General features: G+C 43.7%; 1 pseudogene; it reads left to right on the forward strand.

Moving 5' to 3' along the window:
• Window positions 1–11,513: 11,513 nt before the first annotated feature.
• On the forward strand, window positions 11,514–11,647 carry LOC118944389 (annotated as a pseudogene).
• The last annotated feature ends 3,248 nt before the right edge of the window (window positions 11,648–14,895 follow it).

The raw sequence follows: 14,895 nt of genomic DNA on the forward strand, positions 1-14,895 counted from the left end.
TGCTGCCAGGATTCAGACACAGTGTATATCCATAGAGATCCAGAGATTCATATACTGCCAGGATTCAGACACGGTGTATATCCATAGAGATCCAGAGATTCATATACTGCCAGGATTCAGACACGGTGTTTATCCATATAGATCCAGAGATTCATATACTGCCAGGATTCAGGCACGGTGTATATCCATAGAGATCCAGAGATTCATATACTGCCAGGATTCAGACACGGTGTATATCCATAGAGGTCCAGAGATTCATATACTGCCAGGATTCAGACACAGTGTATATCCATAGAGATCCATATGCTGCCAGGATTCAGACACAGTGTATATCCATAGAGATCCAGAGATTCATATACTGCCAGGATTCAGACACGGTGTATATCCATAGAGATCCAGAGATTCATATACTGCCAGGATTCAGACACGGTGTTTATCCATATAGATCCAGAGATTCATATACTGCCAGGATTCAGACACGGTGTATATCCATAGAGATCCAGAGATTCATATACTGCCAGGATTCAGACACGGTGTTTATCCATGGAGATCAAATGCAAACAAGCAGAAAGTCGGCCTCATACAAAAGCTGCACAGGGATGTATCGCTACACCAGAGAAACTCATCTTCTATGTCCAGAGGTGATAGTTAGGCCCAGGTCTACTGTATACTGAGTCTTTCTTTGTGCGTTCTGGTAGGTGGTCTTTGTGCGTTCTGGTAGGTGGTCTAAACACTGCAGGTGGCAAAGCCATTTCAGATGTAAGTATTCTCACAGATCCTGTTGTGATTCCAAAAGGCAAATTAGGTACCACTCTCAATCTAAGTCTGTTGACAGGGGTCACAAATACACACGGGTTCCAACATCCTTGTGTATCAACTGAATGACAAGGATGTTGTAAACTAAAGCTAGCTGTTTTACCTTTGCACCATGTGGTTTACAAAATGTTTCTAAACTAGACCGCAAGATGGAAAGGATAAGACAAATGATAATCATCATTTTGCACAATGGAACACAATGGGGTTGGGAGAACAGAGGACAACAAAGTGAGCCCTTGTTCCAATCGCCCAAAGCAGTACACTTAATGGAGACCAATTAAAATGTGAGGATTCAATTTTGCAAAACAACAGGAACCTGAAGATAAATCTTGTATCTCAGTTTGCAGTGAAGGCCACTCCCTTACTTTGGTTTCTATCATGTTTGTTGTGGCATTTCAGAAAAGCAGCTGGCTACTGACAGAGTTGGTCCAAACTACCCCTCCAAAATGGCACTAATCCTACTACACAATGCATTTAGACAGGGAGAGGGAGAGAAGGGTGAGGAGAGAGAGAGAGAGAGAGAACAGGGCTGAGAGTATGAGAATAAAGGAAATAAGATAGTCTAGGACTGTGGTGTGGAGAATTTAGAAATAACAGGAGGGAGAGAGAGACTGAACGTCACAGCATGACTTCCATGTGGGAGCAATCCACTTACTTAAACTGATAAAGATTTAATTAACACACAACTCTGCAATTGCTATGTAATTAAAGTAATTTGTCCCCTTGTTGGGATGAGTAGACTATGTGCCACAGCTGCCACAAAATAGGAAATTGAAGAAGGTGGGAGTGACAGAGAAAAGAAAGAAGGGTGGGGGTGGGGGGTGTGGGGGGGTGAAATCAGAAGAATAAAGGCCATCTGCCCCCAAACAAATTGAGTTGATGACAAAAATGCACATTCAGAGTAGGCCTATGCAAAATAACAGCGAAAAGGTAATTGTCACGCCCTGACCTTAGAGATCCTTTTTATGTTTATGTCTATTTTGGTTTGGTCAGGGCGTGAGTTGGGGTGGGCATTCTATGTTTTGTGTTCTATGTTTTCTATTTCTGTGTGTTTGGCCGGGTGTGGTTCTCAAATCAGTAGCAACTGTCTATCGTTGTCTCTGATTGAGCACCATACTTAGGTAGCCTTTTCCCACCTGTGTTTTGTGGGTAGTTGTTTTCTGTTTTTGTGTCTGCACCAGACAGAACTGTTTCGTTTTTTGTTCGTTCTCTTTGTTATTCGGTGTTCAGTTCTATTAATAAATCATGAACAATTACCACGCTGCGCTTTGGTCCACTTCTTCAAACAGCCGTTACAGAACTACCCACAACCAAAGGACCAAGCAGCGTGGAAGAGAGAACTGGACATGGGAGGACATTCTGGACGGCAAGAGATCCTACACATGGGAGGAGATCCTGGCTGGAAGGGATCGCCTCCCATGGGAACAGGTGGAGGCAGCCAGGAGAAAGGAACCAGCGGTATGAGGGAACACGGCTGACAAGGAAGCCAGAGAGGTAGCCCCAAAAATGTTTTTTTGGGAGGGGGCACACGGGGAGTGTGGCGGAGTCAGGTTGGAGACCTGAGCCCACTCCCTGTGCTTACCAGGGCGAACATGTGACTGGTCAGACCCTGTGCTATGGGGTGATGCGCACTGTCTCGGCCGAGCATTCACAGGCCGGTGTTCTCGGTGCCAGCGTCCCGCATTTGCCGGGTGGAAGCTGGCATCTAGCCAGAACGGGTGGGGCCGGCTCTGCGCTTGAGACCGCCAGTGCGCCTCCACGGCCCAGTGTGTCCGGTGTCTCGGCCAAGGAGGAGGCCGCCTGTATGTCTCCCCAGCCTGGTGAGTCCTGTGCCTGTCTGGAGCTGCCAGAGTCTCCCTCCTGTCCGGAGCTGCCAGAGTCTCCCTCCTGTCTGGGGCCCGCTGCGAGGGTCCCCAGTCAGGGGTTGGCGGCGAGGGTCCCCGCTCCAGAGGCGCCACCTAAGTGGGCCAAGCCTAAGGTGGAGCGGGGTCCACGTCCCGCACCAGAGCCGACACCGCGGATAGATGCACACCCAGACCCTTCCCTATAGGTTTAGGTTTTGGGGGGAGGGGGGGGTGTAATGTTATGCCCTGACCTTAGAGATCCTTTTTATGTCTATTTTGGTTTGGTCAGGGCGTGAGTTGGGGTGGGCATTCTATGTTTTGTGTTTTCTATTTCTGTGTGTTTTGCCGGGTGTGGTTCTCAATCTGAGGCAGCTGTCTATCGTTGTCTCTGATTGAGAACCATACTTAGGTAGCCTTTTCCCACCTGTGTTTTGTGGGTAGTTTTCTGTTTTTGTGTCTGCACCAGACAGAACTTTTTTGGTTTTGTTTGTTCTCTTTGTTATTCAGTGTTCTATTAATAAATCATGAACACTTACCACACTGCACACTGCCCTAACCCATCTGGACAAGAGGAATACCTACGTGAGAATGCTGTTCATCGACTACAGCTCAGCATTTAACACCATAGTACCCTCCAAACTTGTCATCAAGCTCGAGACCCTGGGTCTCGACCCCGCCCTGTGCAACTGGGTACTGGACTTCCTGACGGGCCACCCCCAGGTGGTGAGGGTAGGTAACAACATCTCCACCCCGCTGATCCTCAACACTGGGGACCCACAAGGGTGCGTTCTGAGCCCTCTCCTGTACTCCCTGTTCGCTCACGACTGCGTGGCCACGCACGCCTCCAACTCAATCATCAAGTTTGCGGACGACACTACAGTGGTAGGCTTGATTACCAACAGCGACGAGACGGCCTACAGGGAGGAGGTGAGGGCCCTTGGAGTGTGGTGTCAGGAAAATAACCTCACACTCAACGTCAACAAAACAAAGGAGATGATTGTGGACTTCAGGAAACAGCTGAGGGAGCACCCCCCTATCCACATCGATGGGACAGTAGTGGAGAGGGTAGTAAGTTTTAAGTTCCTCGGCGTACACATCACAGACAAACTGAATTGGTCCACCCACACAGACAGCATCGTGAAGAAGGCGCAGCAGCGCCTCTTCAACCTCTGGAGGCTGAAGAAATTCGGCTTGTCACCAAAAGCATTCACAAACTTCTACAGATGTACAATCGAGAGCATCCTGTCGGGCTGTATCACAGCCTGGTACGGCCACTGCTCCGCCCACAACCGTAAGGCTCTCCAGAGGGTAGTGAGGTCTGCACAACGAATCACCGGGGGCAAACTACCTGCCCTCCAGGACACCTACACCACCCGATGTCACAGGAAGGCCATAAAGATCATCAAGGACAACAACCACCCGAGCCACTGCCTGTTCACCCCGCTATCATCCAGAAGGCGAGGTCAGTACAGGTGCATCAAAGCAGGGACCGAGAGACTGAAAAAGCTTCTATCTCAAGGCCATCAGACTGTTACACAGCCACCACTAACATTGAGTGGCTGCTGCCAACACACTGACTCAACTCCAGCCACTTTAATAATGGGAATTGATGTAAAATATCACTAGTCCCTTTATACAATACTACTTAATATAATGTTTACATACCCTACATTACTCATCTCATATGTATATACTGTACTCGATACAATCTACTGCATCTTGCCTATGCCGTTCTGTACCATCATTCATTCATATCTTTATGTACATATTCTTTATCCCTTTACACTTGTGTATAAGGTAGTAGTTTTGGAATTGTTCGGTTAGATTACTCGTTGGTTATTACTGCATTGTCGGAACTAGAAGCACAAGCATTTCGCTACACTCGCATTAACATCTGCTAACCATGTGTATGTGACAAATAAATTTGATTTGATTTGACTTTGGTCCACTTCTTCAAACTGCTGTTACAGTCATAGTCAAGGTCTTTTTAAATGAGGTTGGGTCTGTTTTGCCTTCCAATAGGCATATGCTGTATAGGGGAGAGTGGAGACAATTTTTATGACAAATGTTATTTATTTAACGAGGCAAGTCAGTTGAGAACAAATTATTATTTACAACACAGGCCAAACCCGGACGACACTGAGCCAATTGTGCTCCGCCCTATGGGACTCCCAATCACGGCCGGTTGTGATACAGCCTGGAATCAAACCAGGGTGTCTGTAGTGACACCTCTAGCACTGAGATGCAGTGCCTTAGACAGCTGTGCCACTCGGGAGCCCTACACTACATGACCAAAACATCTCATTCCAAAATCATGGTCATTAATACAGAATTGGTCCACCCTTTGCTATAATAGCCTCCACTCTTCCGGGAAGGCTTTCCACTAGATGTTGGAGCATTGCTGTGGGGACTTGCTTCCATTCAGCCACAAGAGCATTAGTGAGGTTGGGCACGGATGTTGGCCGATTAGACCTGGCTCGCAGTCGGTGTTCCAATTCATCCCAAATGTCTTCGATGGGGTTGAGGTCAGGGCTCTGTGCACGACAGACAAGTTCTTACACATTGATCTCAACAAACCATTTCTGTATGGATCTTGCTTTGTGCACACGGGCATTGTCATGCTGAAACAGGAAAGGGCCTTACCCAAACTATTGCCACAAAGTTGGAAGCACAGAATCATATAGACATTCTATATGAGTCTGTGCTTCCAACATTGTATGCTCTAGTGTTAAGATGTCTCTTCACTGGAACTAAGGGGCCTAGCCCGAACCATGAAAAACAGCCCCAGACTATGTGTTGCAACAGAGGACAGATGATTTTTACGCGCTACACGCTTCAGCACTCAGCAGTCTCGTTCTTTGTGCTTGTGTGGCCTACCACTTAGTGGCTGAGCCGTTGTTGCTCTTAGACGTTTCCACTTCACAATACCAGCACTTACAGTTGACCAGCGCAGCTCTAGCAGGGCAGACATTTGATGAATGGAGTTGTTGGAAAGGTGGCATCCTATTGACAGTGCCACGTTGAAAGTCACTGAACTCTTCAGTAAGCCCCATTCTACTGCCAATGTGTGTCTATGGAGATTGCATGGCTGTGTGCTCGATTTATATGCCTGTCAGCATGGGTGTGGCTGAAATAGCCGAATCCACTAATATCAAGGGGTGTCCACATACTTTTTTATATGTGACTCCCCACCTGGATTCAGTCTTATGTAGGACAATTTGAAATCTTTTTTTTTTTTTTAATTGGTAGAAGGTTGAGACTCAGAGCTACAAAATGGTATATCATGCACTGCATTTGAGGAAAAATGGGAAAGTAATTCTGCTTTGAAAGTTGATCAACTTGTAAACTTAATTTTGAGAAAAGGGCCTTTGAATGTTTTGGTAGCCACTGGAGAGCTCTCATTTGTCTACACCCATTCGGCATTGTTCACACCCTCTTAAGCCAGCCCCACCCATCTCTTTAAGGATTCACATGTGAGGTCATGTGCTAAACACTGAGTAATGTAGTATCGATTAAGACTAAAAGAGGCAGTAGTCTACAATAAGGAAAAATTCCAGGTAAACAGAAAGTGTCCAGATAAAAATATTTGATGACTCTTACCCAGACACACTTGTCTAAATTGATGACCACTATGTGAAAGAAATGCTGTAACCCCCATCCACATCCAGTGTTGGAAAAAGTACTAAATTCTCATACTTGAATAAAGATACCTTAATAGAAAATGACAGAAGTAAAAATCACCCAGTAACGGGTCACATATAGTGTATTAAAAACATATAGTTTATTAAAAACCACTACAATCCTAGAGCAATAATGTCATATGTAATATTCAAACTAGACCTAGAGTAGGCTATGCATATTTTTTTGAGACGCTGGGATCCTACTGTTACATATATCAAGGAAAATAGAGGTTGGGAGTTCAGGAATTTAAAAAAAAAAATTCAAATACCTTTTCTACCCCTCTCTTATTTGCAGAGGTGCTCAACCAAGGGGCCCCGGGAAGCGTGGACGGCTGCTGGGCTGACTGGCTGCTGACTGGTGCGTATTTCGAGGTAAATATAACTTTGGTTGAATACCGGGTGTTGATAATTAATGAGACGTTTTCCGCAGCAAACAGTGACTAATTGCGCAACACGGATATAGCGAAGAATTAATAGCATTCATCCAACGCTTGCCACGATCCCCTACCGGTTCAATTTGCCAGGAGATTAAAACGACTGCCAAATTTACTCAATTAAAAAGCAGGGAAACAAACGTTCGTCTTGTTGTGTTTGTGCGTGAGTTGGTGTGCGTGTGTTGTTACTTCATTTTTTTTAAGCGAGGGGGGAGAACCCTATCTCTTATTTACAGACGATGATCTGCATATCATTTGCCTCGGCAGCATGCTGGGAGAGGTAAATATCACAGCCTCCAACTCGCTGGCTAAGGTGTCCTATTGATAGCTTGGCGTGCAGCCTCTAGCCACCTGTGGCATTTCGCATGCCAGTTCACCGGGTCTTGGACAGAAAATAGATCAGGAGACAAAGAGACATGAGGGTGGTTACACCATTCAGACACAGCAAGTGAGATGGCGTCTCCAGCAAGGATAATAAGGTTTACAAGACAACATAGCTGCATGGCGACATTGCATTATACTCTGCTGCTCACCATACATACCCCATGGCCATCTAATCTAAACCGTTTTCAAGTAGACTAAGGCCTAGCATTTATAACACTCTCTCCTACTATTTGATTATTATCCACCATTATCATCTTATTCTTTTATATGTTTTACTTATCTAAATATGTAGGCCTATGTGGCATCAACAGACATTTTATTTAGACTCACACTTTCTGTAAGATGTATAATGATTTAATTTTTGTGGTTTTGTAATGGACTGCAAATGATAATTCATGATATCCCCACTCTCTTCCCCAACCTGGACTCAGGGGTAGATGTAACATAGTAAATGTAAATCCAGGACACTCTCTTCCCCAACCTGGACTCAGGGGTAGATGTAACATAGTAAATGTAAATCCAGGACACTCTCTTCCCCAACCTGGACTCAGGGGTAGATGTAACATAGTAAATGTAAATCCAGGACACTCTCTTCCCCAACCTGGACTCAGGGGTAGATGTAACATAGTAAATGTAAATCCAGGACACTCCCAATTAGTGTGATAATTTAAGTTTGATATGGTGTGTATTAATTTGTGACTGTCCATCATCCATTTATTATACGTTACAAATTACAGTTTGAATAGTATGTTACGACTTGCAATTTGTACAACATTTGCAAAACATATACAGTACCAGTCAAAAGTTTGGACAAACCTACTCATTCAATTTGGACTCATCAGACCAAAGGACAGATTTCCACCGGTCTAATGTCCATTGCTCATATTTCTTGGCCCAAGCAAGTCTCTTCTTATTATTGGTGTCCTTTAGTAGTGGTTTTTTTGCAGCAATTCGACCATGAAGGCCTGATTCACGTAGTCTCCTCTGAACAGTTGATGTTGAGATGTGTCTGTTACTTGAACTATGTGAAACATTTATTTGGGCTGCGCTCTGAGGTGCAGTTCACTCTAATGAACTTATCCTCTGCAGCAGAGGTAACTCTGGGTCTTCCTTTCCTGTGGCGGTCCTCATGAGAGCCAGTTTCATCATAGTGCTTGATAGTTTTTGCGCCGGCACTTGAAGAAACTTTCAAAGTTCTTGACATTTTCCAGATTGACTGACCTTCATGTCTTAAGTTGTTGGACTGTTGTTTCTCTTTGCTTATTTGAGCTATTCTTGCCATAATATAGACTTGGTATTTACCAAATAGGGCTATCTTCTGTATAACACCCCTAACCCCTAACCCTAACCCCTCACAACAACTGATTGAGTCAAACACATTAAGAAGGAAAGTAATTCCACAAATTAACTTTCAACCAGGCACACCTGTTAATTGAAACGCATTCATGAAGCTGGTTGACATAATGCCAAGAGTGTACAAGCTGTCATCAAGGCAAAGGGTGGCTACTTTGAAGAATCTCAAATATAAAATATATTTTGATTTGTTTAACACTTTTTTGGTTACTACATGAATCCATATGTGTAATTTCATAGTTTTGATGTCTTCACTATTATTCTACAATGTATGTGTCCAAACCTTTGAATTGTACCGTCTGTTATGGATTCCAATTGGTTGTGTCTAACGTTAGCTAGGTTGCTAGGTAGCTAACACCAACGTTAGCTAAGTGGCTAACATTAGCTAGGCTAGAGGTTAAGTTTAGGCATACGTTTAGCTAACATGCTAAGTAGTAGCAAGGTAGCTAAAAAGTAGTAAGTAGTTGCAAAGTTGTCCGTGATGAGATTTGAACCAGCAACCTTTGGTTATGCTAGACGTTCCACGTTCACGTTATACGCCAACACCTCCACCCCGACATCCCACCCTACTTTCATTTTTGCCTTTAGTAACCTTCTGTCTAATGTAACCATACCAAACGTAACATATCCTGCAAATTTGAGTGTCTCGGAATTACATTTACTAATGTTACGTTTAGTCCATAAGACCAGGCTGTCTTCCCAATATAATTTATCCACCATTCAGAGGTTGACATCTTCTGATCTCCTCTTAAAACTGCCCCACCATCCTCACCCACTGCCAGCTTCCCATCTAAGCACCTGTCTAACAGCTGTTAAAACACACATGTATCCCTACTCATCAAACACTGTTCACCTGATCACTTCAAAAGATGCTTTAGTACAACATGAAAGGGAGGAGTGATGTAGTCAAGGTTATCAGAAGGGAGAGGACACAGACTCGGTTGTCTGTTCTGGTTTCAATCTGCTTCCTTGGGTGCCTGCATCTCTCCTTTTGTGGGTGCCTGAATCTCTGGCTGATAGGATGTGACATATCCTGCCTCCGTCTTTGATCCTGCAGGTACGGGCCTCTTGTGAAGACAGGCATCCTGACTGAGTCTGTCAGTGGGCTGAAATAATCACACACATTGTATTGGTCTACCTTTCTGTTTGTGGTGTACTCTTGACGTACCGCTCAGCAACACCACACAAACTGCGAAGCCTCTACAGCACAGAGGCACTAAGCTCCACACTTCCAGAGACCAAAGCGGCTGTCAGTCTACTAATGGGTTATGTCCATCTTGATAGTTAATGCTTCAACATTGTATCATCACTCCCACCCAAACTTCTGCTGTGTTACTAGCTTAAGACTAAAGCAATACTGTTTAGGTGGATACATGGTAGAGACATTTAGTGTACACAAAAAAGGAATACTTCCTTGGCAAATGGCAAAAAAACTGGAAGCTAATTTCATGCTTTAGTCATGCCTGATCCCTTCAATGTGCTGCTTTAATCTATAATGTTAATATGCACTTGAATTCATGAAGTTATTGTTAAAATGGACTATATGAATTAAGGGCAGTTCTAATTCACTGCTCGTTTTCGACATATTTTCTTTCCTATGTCAAGGGCTGATAAAATTTTACCAATAGCAAATGTGTAATAAAGTCTATATAAAACAGCTCATTCACATTTAGAAACTGTCACTGTTTAAGTCTCGTTCATTTGCATAACCCTGCCCCGCTTAAAGCAGGAAAGCCAACCAGTGATCTCCCAAATTAGCATTCTGTCACCTTCAGTGTCTCCTCTGTCATTCAGAAAAACAGGCGAGGGTGCAAACACACGAACCCCCTCACATCCACAGGAGTAATGTTAATTAGGAGGCATGGCATCCCACTGCTCTATCCTCCTCCTCAAACTGACTAAATGACATGTTATGTATTTAAATCCTTTCATGCGCCCTTAGTTTAGAGGGGAGCAAGTTAAATGTGTTTGAGGGAAAATGTCACCGTCATTGTACAATGTTTCTACATGAATACAATTATTCTACAATGTCAAGAAAACTCAATGACATGACTTGGATCCATGATTTGCACTGGTATAGCTAGCTTCTATAAATTGCAACATGAGGAATGCCAAGGAATTATACATTATCTTCCCCGCCCATGTGACTCTGTACTTTTCACATTTTAATATTGTCAATTTAGGAAAAAGCATGACATCTATATACAATCTTGATGTGCCGTCTGTCATAAATATTATTCATCATTTGTTGTAATGTATTTATTCTCTTCTATCTGTGTCATCCACTGCTGCAATGAGTTGTGGGTCCAATAGTTCCCTTGGACATAATTCGCTCCTTACATGACACTGGGTAGCGCCATGTCCATAGTTGAGGGAACAGTGTCCTCTAGTGGTTGGTAAGGTGACCTGCACAAACAGGAAACAAAGGGTCAGGAAATGTTCCTATTATTCAGGCCTACACTAACTTGCTATAACCATTTTGAAACAACGATAGTATCAAGAAATGTTGCTGATGTGTTCTGTATGGTAAAATAAAGAGTGGGCTGTCGCTGATGAGATATGACATGTACAAAGAAAGCTGCAATCTTTTCTCCATCTTATCTAAAATTGTAAATTTTATAGAGCCAACTTTATTTACATATGCTTGTATGAAGATTGGGAATGATGCAACATGTCAGCAACTATGAAGAAAGCCTCCGTGAGATGCAGTAATGCCTGTTATCCTGTGGGGGAGCCAGAGAATCCCAGCCTGCTTGGGACTGCTGTCAACCAGGACTGGAATCTTCTTCCCACAGTGTTTTAACATGGTCACCGTTCTGCAAAGCCTGTCTTAACTTACATGTGTTCCTGAGTATTATCTTTCAAAAAGGCTTTAGTAGCCTAAATGTGAGCCTTACCTTTTACAATTGAAGTGATTTTGATCATAGATATAGGCAATGGGCATCTAATAACCTTTACACATGATTATCAGTTGGCTCATACTGTTGTAGGAATACTAATGTATACTTACCTGGCAGGGGAGATCCAATGAGGCTCGGCCATTGCCTTCCTACAATGCAGGCCCCCCTGCGAATTTCCCAAATGTGGGAATCGCGACTGCATAATTTGTGGTAGTTGGGGACTGCTTGCGTCTAGTTTGGCTGATGCAACTCATGTGGTACACAGCAAAGGAAGTTTTTGAGTTTGGTGTCAGCCAGACTAGAAGGGGGCTGAGCTCTCCCCTGGAGAACAGAAAGACTAGAGTGTAGTGAGATCCTACACAGAACTGAAACCAAACAAAGACAAGCAACATTGTTTTAAACAAATGTTTTATTTTTGAAAGTAGGCTTTGGGAGCATCAGTGCAGGCTATGACCTGGTTACAGAGTTCAGAGACAAAATGCACTGAACAGGTCGTAGAGTGAACAACAGGACCCCTCCACCATTGCAGCAGGAAGATGTTTGGGGATGGGGTGCTACATCGGTCCACTATCACAGGACTGGTAAAGGCCCAGTGCACTACTTTAGTGAGACATTTTGTTAGTTTTTTGTTGCATTCTGATTTTTCAGGGGGTGCTACAGCACCCTCAGCACCCTTACTTCCCACAGCTATGCCTCCCAAGTATTCAGGGAGGAATGTTTGTGCTACATTACAGCTGTTCCAGAGCAGGGTCTTTATCTGCGTACTGTCAGCACTAACTGGGCACCGTGGGGGGAATACTAGTGTAAGATACCCTTCCTTTACACTGCTACTCAGCACCTGTTATGTCACCACATCTGTCCTACTGTTAGCTTCATACTACCAAGGTCATGTCTTTACCCTCTGGAGGGGGAACCGCTGCAGTCCACCAAAGGAGAGGACACACCACTTCTGTACTGTATCTGAGCCCATGTGCATTGTAGAGACACACGTGACATGTCACTATATTATTTGGCTTCTCAGTGTAGCTGAAAAGAATAGCATCATGAAGAACAAGGAACACACCAGGCAGGTCCGAGATACTGTTGTGAAGAAGTTTAAAGCAGGATTTGGATACAAAAATATTTCCCAAGCTTTAAACATCCCAAGGAGCACTGTGCAAGCGATAATATTGAAATGGAAGGAGTATCAGACCACTGCAAATCTACCAAGACCTGGCCGTCCCTCTAAACTTTCAGCTCATACAAGGAGAAGACTGATCAGAGATGCTGCCAAGAGGCCCATGATCACTCTGGATGAACTGCAGAGATCTACAGCTGAGGTGGGAGACTGTCCATAGGACAACAATCAGTCGTATATTGCACAAATCTGGCCTTTATGGAATAGTGGCAAGAAGAAAGCCATTTCTTAAAGATATCCATAAAAAGTGTCGTTTAAAGTTTGCCACAAGCCACCTGGGAGACACACCAAACATGTGGAAGAAGGTGCTCTGGTCAGATGAAACCAAAATTGAACTTTTTTGCAACAATGCAAAACGTTATGTTTGGCGTAAAAGCAACACAGCTGAACACACCATCCCCATTGTCAAACATGGTGGTGGCAGCATCATGGTTTGGGCCTGCTTTTCTTCAGCAGGGACAGGGAAGATGGTTAAAATTGATGGGAAGATGGATGGAGCCAAATACAGGACCTGAGACTGGGACGGAGATTTGTCTTCCAACAAGACAATGATCCAAAACATAAAGCAAAATCTACAATGGAATGGTTCAAAAATAAACATATCCAGGTGTTAGAATGGCCAAGTCAAAGTCCAGACCTGAATCCAATCAAGAATCTGTGGAAAGAACTGAAAACTGCTGTTCACAAATGCTCTCCATCCAACCTCACTGAGCTCGAGCTGTTTTGCAAGGAGGAATGGGAAAAAATGTCAGTCTCTCGATGTGCAAAACTGATCAGAGACATACCCCAAGCGACTTACAGCTGTAATCGCAGCAAAAGGTGGCGCTACAAAGTATTAACTTAAGGGTGCTGAATAATTTTGCACGCCCAATATTTCAGTTTTTGATTTGTTAAAAAAGTTTGAAATATCCAATAAATGTCGTTCCACTTCATGATTGTGTCCCACTTGTTGTTGATTCTTCACACAAAAAAACAGTTTTATATCTTTATGTTTGAAGCCTGAAATGTGGCAAAAGGTCGCAAAGTTCAAGGGGGCCGAATACTTTCGCAAGGCACTGTATTTTCTATATGGTAGAATAGTAAAGAAATCAAAACTATGAAAGAACACATGGAATCATGTAACCAAAAGTGTTATTTTTTATTTGAGATTCTTCAAAGCAGCCACCCTTTGTCTTGATGACAGCTTTGCAAACTCTTGGCATTCTCTCAACCAGCTTCATGAGGTAGTTACCTGGAATGCATTTCAATTAACATGTGTGCCTTGGAAAGTAATTCCACTATTTAACTTCTTAATGAGTTTGAGCCAATCAGTTGACCAAGTCCATATTTTTTATTTTTGTATATCTTGTTTTAACCTTTATTTAACTAGGCAAGTCAATTAAGAACAAATTCTTATTTTCAATGACGGCCTAGAAACAGTGGGTTAACTGCCTGTTCAGGGGCAGAACGACAGATTTGTACCTTGTCAGCTCGGGGATTTGAACTTGCAACCTTCCGGTTACTAGTCCAACCACAAGGTTACCCTGCCGCCCCATATTATGGCGAGAACAGCTCAAATAAGCAAAAGAGAAACAACAGTCCATCATTACTTTAAGACATGAAAGTCAGTCAATGCAGAAAATTAAGAGCCTTGAACGTTTCCTTCAAGGACAGTCGCAAAAACCATCAAGCGCTATGATGAAACTGGCTCTCATGAGAAACGCCACAGGAAAGAAAGATCCAGAGGTACCTCTGCTGCAGAGGACAAGTCCATTAGAGTTACCAGCCTCAGATTGCAGCCCAAATAAATGCTTCACAGAGTTCAAGTAACAGACACATCTCAATATCAACTGTTGAGGAGACTGCGTGAATCAGACATTCATGGTCAAATTGCTGCAAAGTAACCACTACTAAAGGACACCAATAAGAAGAGACTTGCTTGGGCCAAGAAATACGAGCAATGGACATTAGACCGGTGGAAATCTGTCCTTTGGTCTGACGAGTTCAAATATGAGATTTTTGGCTCTAACCTCCGTGTCTTTGTGAGACGCAGAGTAGGTGAACAGATGATCTCCGCATGTGTGGTTCCCACCATGAAGCATGGAGGAGGTGTGATGGTGCTTAGCTGGTGACACTGTCTGATTTATTTTGAATTCAAGGCACACTTAACCAACATGGCTACCACAGCATTCTGCAGCGATACGCCATCCCATCTGGTTTGCGCTTAGTGGGTCTATTATTTGATCAAGAAGGAGAGTGATGGCGTGCTGCATCAGATGACCTACACAATTCCCCGACCTCAACCCAATTGAGATGGTTTGGGATGAG

The sequence above is a fragment of the Oncorhynchus mykiss genome, chromosome 25, assembly GCF_013265735.2.
Source record: "Oncorhynchus mykiss isolate Arlee chromosome 25, USDA_OmykA_1.1, whole genome shotgun sequence".
Taxonomy (NCBI): Eukaryota; Metazoa; Chordata; class Actinopteri; order Salmoniformes; family Salmonidae; genus Oncorhynchus; species Oncorhynchus mykiss.